The sequence below is a fragment of the Triticum dicoccoides genome, chromosome 6A (assembly GCF_002162155.2).
Source record: "Triticum dicoccoides isolate Atlit2015 ecotype Zavitan chromosome 6A, WEW_v2.0, whole genome shotgun sequence".
NCBI classification, from domain to species: Eukaryota; Viridiplantae; Streptophyta; class Magnoliopsida; order Poales; family Poaceae; genus Triticum; species Triticum dicoccoides.
The window spans coordinates 267,354,291-267,362,383 of NC_041390.1; the positions used below are offsets into that span (position 1 = coordinate 267,354,291).

Sequence of the window (8,093 nt, forward strand, 5' to 3'; positions counted from 1 at the left end):
GAGCTGTGTGGGACCTCCATCTGAGTTTTTAAGGTCCTAGTGATGCTTTGGAGGCCTCGTGCAGGAGGGCTATAGCCCGTCAATCCATGGTCAAATTCGACGCATCAAATAAAAAGGGCAGCCCGGTGCACGTAGCTCCCGCTTGCGCAGGTCCTGCGAAGGACCGGCCACTTTGGGTCAAATTCAACGCACCACACGGCCAGAAAAAAACTATGGCCATGTGGATAGCATGGTTGCGCGGTACCTCGTGCAGCTTTTCCCTTGGGGAATATAGATGATGCATATCCTCCATGGAAAGAGATCTAGTTCATAGAACATATCCTGAATGGAAAGAGATCTAGTTATTTTTTTATTAATTTACAGAAATAATTCATGGTTTAGATATATTACACAAATAATACGGGCAAGACGACTGGAACTAATTGTCCTCCTGCAAGATGATTAGTCCTAGTCGTCCTCCCTCAAGATGATTACCACTAGTCGTCCTCCCTCAAGACGATTGGAACTAGTCGTCTTCCCTCAAGATGATTGTAACTAGTCATCCTCCCTCAAGATGATTGGTTCTAGGAAAGTTGCACTCTTATGCTGTTGCTTCTTCCACCTTCGATGCAACCTGAGAAGTTCTTTCCGTAGCTCCTCAAAGGTCCTTGCAGGCCATCCGCACCTACTTAATGCGTGACCCAACTCATTTAGTATGGTGTCACTACTGATGAGTTCGTCCCATTGAACTATCCTATTGTATATCTTGAAATTGATGGCTAACCTCAGAAGACATTTTGACATACTCAGGTGGAAACTACGATCAAAAGGATAATCAGACATCTTGACGAGACTACAATGCACTGCTTACCAACCTTTCTGTGGGGGGGGGGGGGTATACGTCGAGAAGAGAAAGATGGTGGGATGGCGGGAACGAAGTTGGCGGGAAAGGGAGGGTTGGCGGGAAAGAAGATGGCAGGAAAGGGTTGGCGGGAACATATTATGAAAAAGTGTTGCAGAAAATTAGTCCAGGCTGGAGTGAGGACCAATTATCTTGAGGGAGGATGACTAGTTCCAATCATCTTTAGGGAAGACGACTAGTTCCAATCATCTTGAGGGAGGACGACTAGTGGTAATCATCTTGAGGGAGGATGACTAGGACTAATCATCTTACAGGAGGACGATTAGTTCCAGTCGTCTTGCCCCAAGACAACGCCGTATTATTTGTGTAATATATCTGAACCATGCATTATTTAAGGACAGACCCAGTGCATAGAAGCTCCCACACAAGGTGGGGTCTGGGGAGGGATTATAGGAACCTAGTCTTACCCCTGCAAAGTGCAATGCAGAGAGGCTGGTTCGAACCCAGGACCTCTTGGCACAAGTGGGGAGGACTTCACCACTGCGCCAGGCCTGCCCTCTGAACCATGCATTATTTCTGTAAATTAATTAAAAGAAATTAGCTATAATTTTTATAGAGGTTGTGGTAGATTTTTAGATTTTCTGTTGTACTATAATTCGAGTATCTATAGATGATGCACATCGATTTTATGCCGTGAATTCCTTCTTTTTTTCAGCTTTTATATGTAACTACAGTTTTCTCCGCAAACAAAATATTTATGTATATTTTGCATTAGGCAATATATCTTTCTTTGTGCTGTATCCAATTTTCTCTATACTTTGGTACAAAGTCTTCTTTCCTGCTCTTTAATATTAAACTAATATATATTTTCAGGAATATCTGTTGCATATGCTGCTCCAAGGAGGCATCCGTTCATTTGCATTGTCGAGAATAACTTCTGCGCTTCTAGAAGAGGTGAGTTTTCTTTTTTTGACATTAGCTTGTGATAACAGTTACATCATTGATCAGGAGAGAAATCTTTGATGATATTTCGGTCCTTCAGATCTCTCTTTACTGATTCCTTCCGTGTCAAGTTTGGTTTACCTTGGCTTCTCTTGACATTGTCAGTACACGTTAACCGTCTGCTATCCACTTCTAGAAAGCCTGCGCTGTATATGCCCAAACTAACTCTGTGCATTCGGTTTTATATGGTTTGGTTTATACGGTTTTTATTTTGTACGGTATTAGTACTTCAATAAGTATGGTATGGATTTAAGATACGGTTTGATTCTGGTATATACCAAATTATTTCGGTATGGTTTGGGTATATACCATAATAACCAAAGTTGACGCAAATTTAAAAATGACATACTCCCTCCGATCCATATTACTTGTCTTAGATTTGTCTAGATACAGATGTATACAAATTTATGACTTAGAACACATACCTTTTTATGCAAACAAACAATATATAACTATATATAAGTATATATGCATGTGCTTAGCATTATTTTAAGAGAAAAATGAATACGTTACAAGAAAATGGACCTACTTAGCAGGGAATCTGGCTCCTGTACAAGAAGAACGACTACTTGTATGGTTGTTCACCTGAAGAAATATAAATATATTTTTTACTTTGGTTAACTGTTCGATTTTTCGGTATATACCATAAAAACCGAAATTCAAAACCGTATGAAAAGTTCATACCATACTGAAACCAGAAACCATAAAAACCATAAAATTGTTTCGGTTTCGTTTATTTTCGATATGGTTTTCGGTTCGGTTTTAAAATGCACAAGTGAGCCCAAACCATCTCAAACGATGTTGGACGAGCTTCTCTTCAATCGGTGCCACATCAACGATCACATATATCATCAATTTGGACCTGATCCTTTCTTGTGTGGCCACATATCCATCTCAACATGCACATCTCTGCTACACCTAGCTGTTGGATATGTCGCATTTTAGTTGGTCAACATTCAACGCCATACAACATTGCATGTCGAATCGCCGTCCTATAGAATCTGTCTTTTAGCTTTTGTGGCACTCTCTTACCACAAAGAACACAAGAAGCTTGGCACCACTTCATCCATCCAACTTTGATTCAATGGTTCACATCTTCATTGATATCACCATCCTTCTGCAGCATTGATTCCAAATATCGAAAGGTGTCCTTCTGAGGTACCACCGACATTGTCACATCCCTGGTCCTGTTATGCATTAGGCTAGACCTCATGTGAGCTTCATGTTTTAATTCAAATGAAATTTGAATTGAGGAATTTTCAAAGCCTCAGAATCCTTTAAAAAAAATGATCAAGATAAAAATTGCTTCAAATAAGTCCAAGAAAATGTTCTTGTTATCCTCTGGAAATATTGGCAAGAGGTAAAATCCAAACCAATATTTTCGGTATCTCAGAAACATTTATTTTGGGTATTTGAATTAAATCAATAGCTATTTGAATTGGACTTATATCTACTGTTAAATAAATATAGGTCCAATAATTCTGAAATATTTTTGTGGAGCATTGTTTTAATTCTTTTTAGCTCCTAAAAATATTGTCAGAAGCAAAATAAATTGAATTGGTTTCAAAACCAAATTCAAAACAAACCTGCAAAATAGAAAACAGAATTAAAACAAAACAGAGAGAAAAAAATAAAAAGAACAGAAGCCTACCTGGGCCACTTACCTGTAGCCGGCCCAGCTGGCCAGCTCCTCCCGCTGGCCCAGCCCACCGCCGCCTCCCTTCCCTGTCGCCTTCCTCCTCGCGCCAGTAGGCAGAGGAGGGACACGGCGCGCGCGCCCGAGCTCGCCACGCCACCACCCTGCTCGTCTGCATCGCCTGGCCACCGCGACGCCGCACGTCATCTCCTCGGCGCCGCCCCGACCCTCCTGGACCCCCTCGCTCTCTCCCTTTCCCTTGTATCTCTCCTCTGCTTCCTCTCTCTCTCACTCGCCGAGCGCAGCCGCAGCCGCGCCACCGTAACGCCGCGGCCACCGTCTCCCCCTCGACCCCTCGCTGTGCTTGCGAGCTCCGCCTCGACCCTCTCTTCCTCCCCACCGATCCACGGCCCTCCGGAAACCCTGCATCGCCGCCCACGTCGCCGTTCCCCTCCTCGGCCACCGAAGATCGTCGCCGTCGATTCGCTGCACTCCGGCCGCCCCCGAGCCCACTAACCCACCCTACAGCTCCGCGGTGAGCCTCCGTGCAGAACCCCTCTCTCTCCCCTCGCGTTTGCAAGCTCTAGGCCATAGCTCCGCCGCGGCCGAACTCCGGCCGCCGCTGACCTCGTCACCGCCGTCACTACAGCCGCTTGAGCTCGTCTCGGAGCGTGTCACCGCACTCAGGAAGCCACCAGGAGCCTAACGCATATCCTAACTCGCCCTCCCGTGCACCACAGCGCCAACCCCGCACTCACCGAACTCCGGCGCCGCCGCGAGCTCCGTTCCGACGAGCCCCGGCGTCCCCGCAGCCTCCCACCTACCCCATCAGATGCGGGAGAGCCCGGGCTACGCCCCGGTGCCCTCAGCGCGCGAATCCGATGCCCCTAGCGCAAGTCCGGCGTGCCCCGCCGTGCTCTGTGGTCACCGCCGGCCAAACTCCGGCGGGCCGATGTGGCCACTTAGTTAGGGGCTAATCACCCTATGAGCCACTGCCATGTGGGCCCCGAGCCTAATTAGGTTAGTTTAATTTTTTTGTTTAGATTAGTGCTAATCTGTGGACCCCATGTGTCAGATTTTGACTTAGTCAAGTCAACGTTGACCGGTCCCACCTGTCAGTGAGTGAAACAGCCCTGTGTCACTGACGTGTGGCCCCCACACGTCAGGTTTGACCAGCAGCAGCGTCTGTTGACCTGCTGACATCACGGTGACGCACTGCTGACGTAGTAAATGTTTCTGGAATTTAAATAATTCTTAAATGATTTATTAATTCCAGAAAATGCCTAAAACTTCTAAAAATCATAGAAAATTAACCGTAACTCCAAATTAAATAAATTATATATAAAAAATTATCAGAAAAATTCAAGGAATCCATCTGTACCATTTTCATGCATGTTAGAACAACTTATAGCTGCTGTTTAGCACAAATCAATTACATGGCATTTGAATAATCACATATGGAGTTTGAATTTGAATCTTGGATTCAAACCAACTTCATTTAATCTGGTTTTAGTTGCATTAGCCCAAAACACATTCATTTTGCCATGTCATGATCATGCATCATATTGTGCATTGCACTGATCGTGTTTTTCTGTATTTGCCGGTAATTGTCCCCTCTCGATAGACGTGTACCGATGATGTGATCGTTGACACTGATGAAGACTCAATGTTATCTTCAGAAGTGCCAGGCAAGCAAAACCCCCTTGTTCATTCTGATAAAATCCCACTCTCTCGCTCCTGCTCTCTTTTACTGCATTAGGACAACATCGATTCATCTGTTACTTGCTGCGGTAGCTGAACCCCTTTATCCTTTGCATGACCTGTCATTCCACAGTAAATAGATGAAACCCACTAGCATGAGTAGGAGTTGTTTGAGCACTGTTGTGCCTACTCATTCATGTTTGTTTGTCATGCCTGCTACTGCTTAGAGTTGAGTCAGGTCTGATTCATCGGGGATGAATCAGAGGTGTGTGAACATGTCCTACTGTGTGTGAGCTAAGTGTGTGAACACGATTTGGTAAAGGTAGCGGTGAGAGGCCATGTAGGAGTACATGGTGGGTTGTCTCATTGCAGCCGTCCTCAGGAACTGAGTTCTGTGTTTGTGATCCATGATTCAGCTACTACCACGCATTGGGCCCGAAACCAATGGACCCTCTCGGCTTCTTAATCACCCTTGTCCTCTGTCCAGGAGTTGCAAGTAGTTTCTGGTGTTTGTAGTATGCTGGAGGCCGTGGACAGCGCTGACCGTAGGGGTGGGCTGTGATGCGGTAGGCACGTGGCCGGGTAAACCGGGCACCCGTTTGGTGTCACGGAACCCTGTTCACATCGTTTGGGGCTGTGAGCGAAACTCCGGCCGGATCTCCTCATGGATGGAACCCGAATAGGCGATAAACCTGGACTAGAGACTTGAGTGTTTAGGCAGGCCGTGGCCGACACCCACGTTGGGCTTCCGCTTGAAGGTTGCCGAGTACATGTCGTGTAAACGGCGGTAAGTGGTGAGAGCGTGTGTGAAGAAGTACACCCCTGCAGGGTTAACCTAATCTATTCGAATAGCCGTGTCCACGGAAAAGGACCTCTGGGTTGCTTATATCAGTTCATAGACAAGTGAAAGTGGATACTCTAAAATACGCAAGATAAGCGTGAGTGCTATGGATGGTGTTCTCGTAGGGAGACGGGAGCGGATCCATAGTGGTGTATTGATATGGTGAATATGTGGACTCGTGTGCGCCACCTCAAAAAAGTTACTCGCAGTCGTAGTTCAGGATAGCCACCGAGTCAAAGCTGGCTTGCTGCAGTTAAACCCCACCATCCCCTTTGTTGATAATGATGCATATGTAGATAGTTCTGATGTAAGTCTTGCTGGGTACATTTGTACTCACGTTTGCCTATTTATGTTTTTGTAGAGAGACTTCGGTCTCGCTAGTAGTTTCGCGTGGACTTCGACGTTTAGCTTGTTACCTCAGCTACGATCTTGTGCCCTCGGCAGTATCTGGCAGATAGTCAGGCTTCTCAGCCTTTTTCATTTATAGTGGTCTGTACTCAGACATGATAGTTTCCGCTTGTGCTTTGACTTGTATACTCTGAATGTTGGGTCATGAGACCTATGTTTGTAATATCTCGCTCCTCGGAGCCTAATGAATAAATACTTGATTTGTAGAGTCATGTTGTGATGCCATGTTGTATTTGCACATATCGAGCATATTGTGTGTATGTTATTGAAATGCTTGGTATGTGTGGGATCTGACCATCTAGTTGTTTATCTTTAGTAGCCTCTCTTACCGGGAAATGTCTCCTAGTGTTTCCACTGAGCCATGGTAGCTTGCTACTGCTCCGGAACACTTAGGCTGGCCGGCATGTGTCCTTCTTCGTTTCTGTGTCTGTCCCTTCGGGGAAATGTCACGCGATGAATACCGGAGTCCTGTTAGCCCGCTACAGCTCGGTCCACCGGAGTCCTGCTAGCCCAGTGCTACAGCCTGGATTCACTCGCTGATGACCGACACGTTCGATGCTGGGTCATGGATGCCTGTCCCTGTAAGTCTGTGCCACTTTGGGTTTACGACTAGTCATGTCAGCCCGGGCTCCTTATCATATGGATGCTAGCGACACTATCATATACGTGAGCCAAAAGGCGCAAACGGTCCCGGGCAAAGGTAAGGCGACACCCGTGGGGATACCGTGCGTGAGGCCGCAAAGTGATATGAGGTGCTACAGGCTAGATCGATGTGACATCGAGTCGGGGTCCTGACAGCGTTGGTATCAGAGCTTGACTGCCTGTAGGATTACTAAGCCAAACTGGTCGAAGTTGAGTCTAGAAATTCTTTAGTTATATAAGGGAATTGATTGTGGGATGGAACGTAAGGCTCTTTTTACTCCTTATACCTCATGGCCTTCTGATCTGAGTCATCATCTTCTCTTCTACGGGGATTAAGAACTAGGCTTTCTCTTCTTTCTATCAGGATCACGTGTTACTAATCCGTAGACTTATAAGATTGTTGGATTTAAGCTTGAATTCAGTTTCTACTACTTCCGTATGTTAATTGTTGATCTCGAAACCTTGATATCGTGCTTCTGAGTGGTTATGCCACCATTTTGTGAATGTCTCAAATCTTTTCTGAGCATTTACAGCCGTTATGCTGTCCGAGTCATCCCAGGTTTCTAAATAATTTGAAGCAATTTGTAAAATCCTTTCCCTCTGGTTTCGATGTTCCTTTATGCCAGCTCAATCACACTAATTGTTGAGTTGAGGTAATTTATTGCCCTGACATATATGTTGGAGCTATTATTATGACCCTAGGTGTCTTAGGGGATCACCTAGTAATTTAGCCATGATTGGTGTCCCAGTGTGATGATTCTGGCCTTTATCCTCGAAAGCATTCCGTGATGCTACTTAGTAATAGGTATTCTGTTCCTGGGTTCTTGAACCCGAGATTCACTCCACCTACTTCGTGTTGATAGTAATTGTTAGTGCCTTCAGGATATTAGTAACCTTTGCGATAGTCCTTGAAGTCCGTGGTATCTTCTTCTTCCAAATACCATGAACTACTTATGGCAGAAGTTCCTCGTTGAACTGAAATATCACAACAGGATTATTCTTGAGGAGTTCTCCATTCATAA

The 8,093-nt window shown here is 45.4% G+C and overlaps 1 pseudogene; it reads left to right on the forward strand.

Annotated features, from left to right (window-relative positions):
- LOC119315833 overlaps nucleotides 1-8,093 on the forward strand; it is a 39,569-nt pseudogene that overhangs the window by 8,237 nt on the left and 23,239 nt on the right.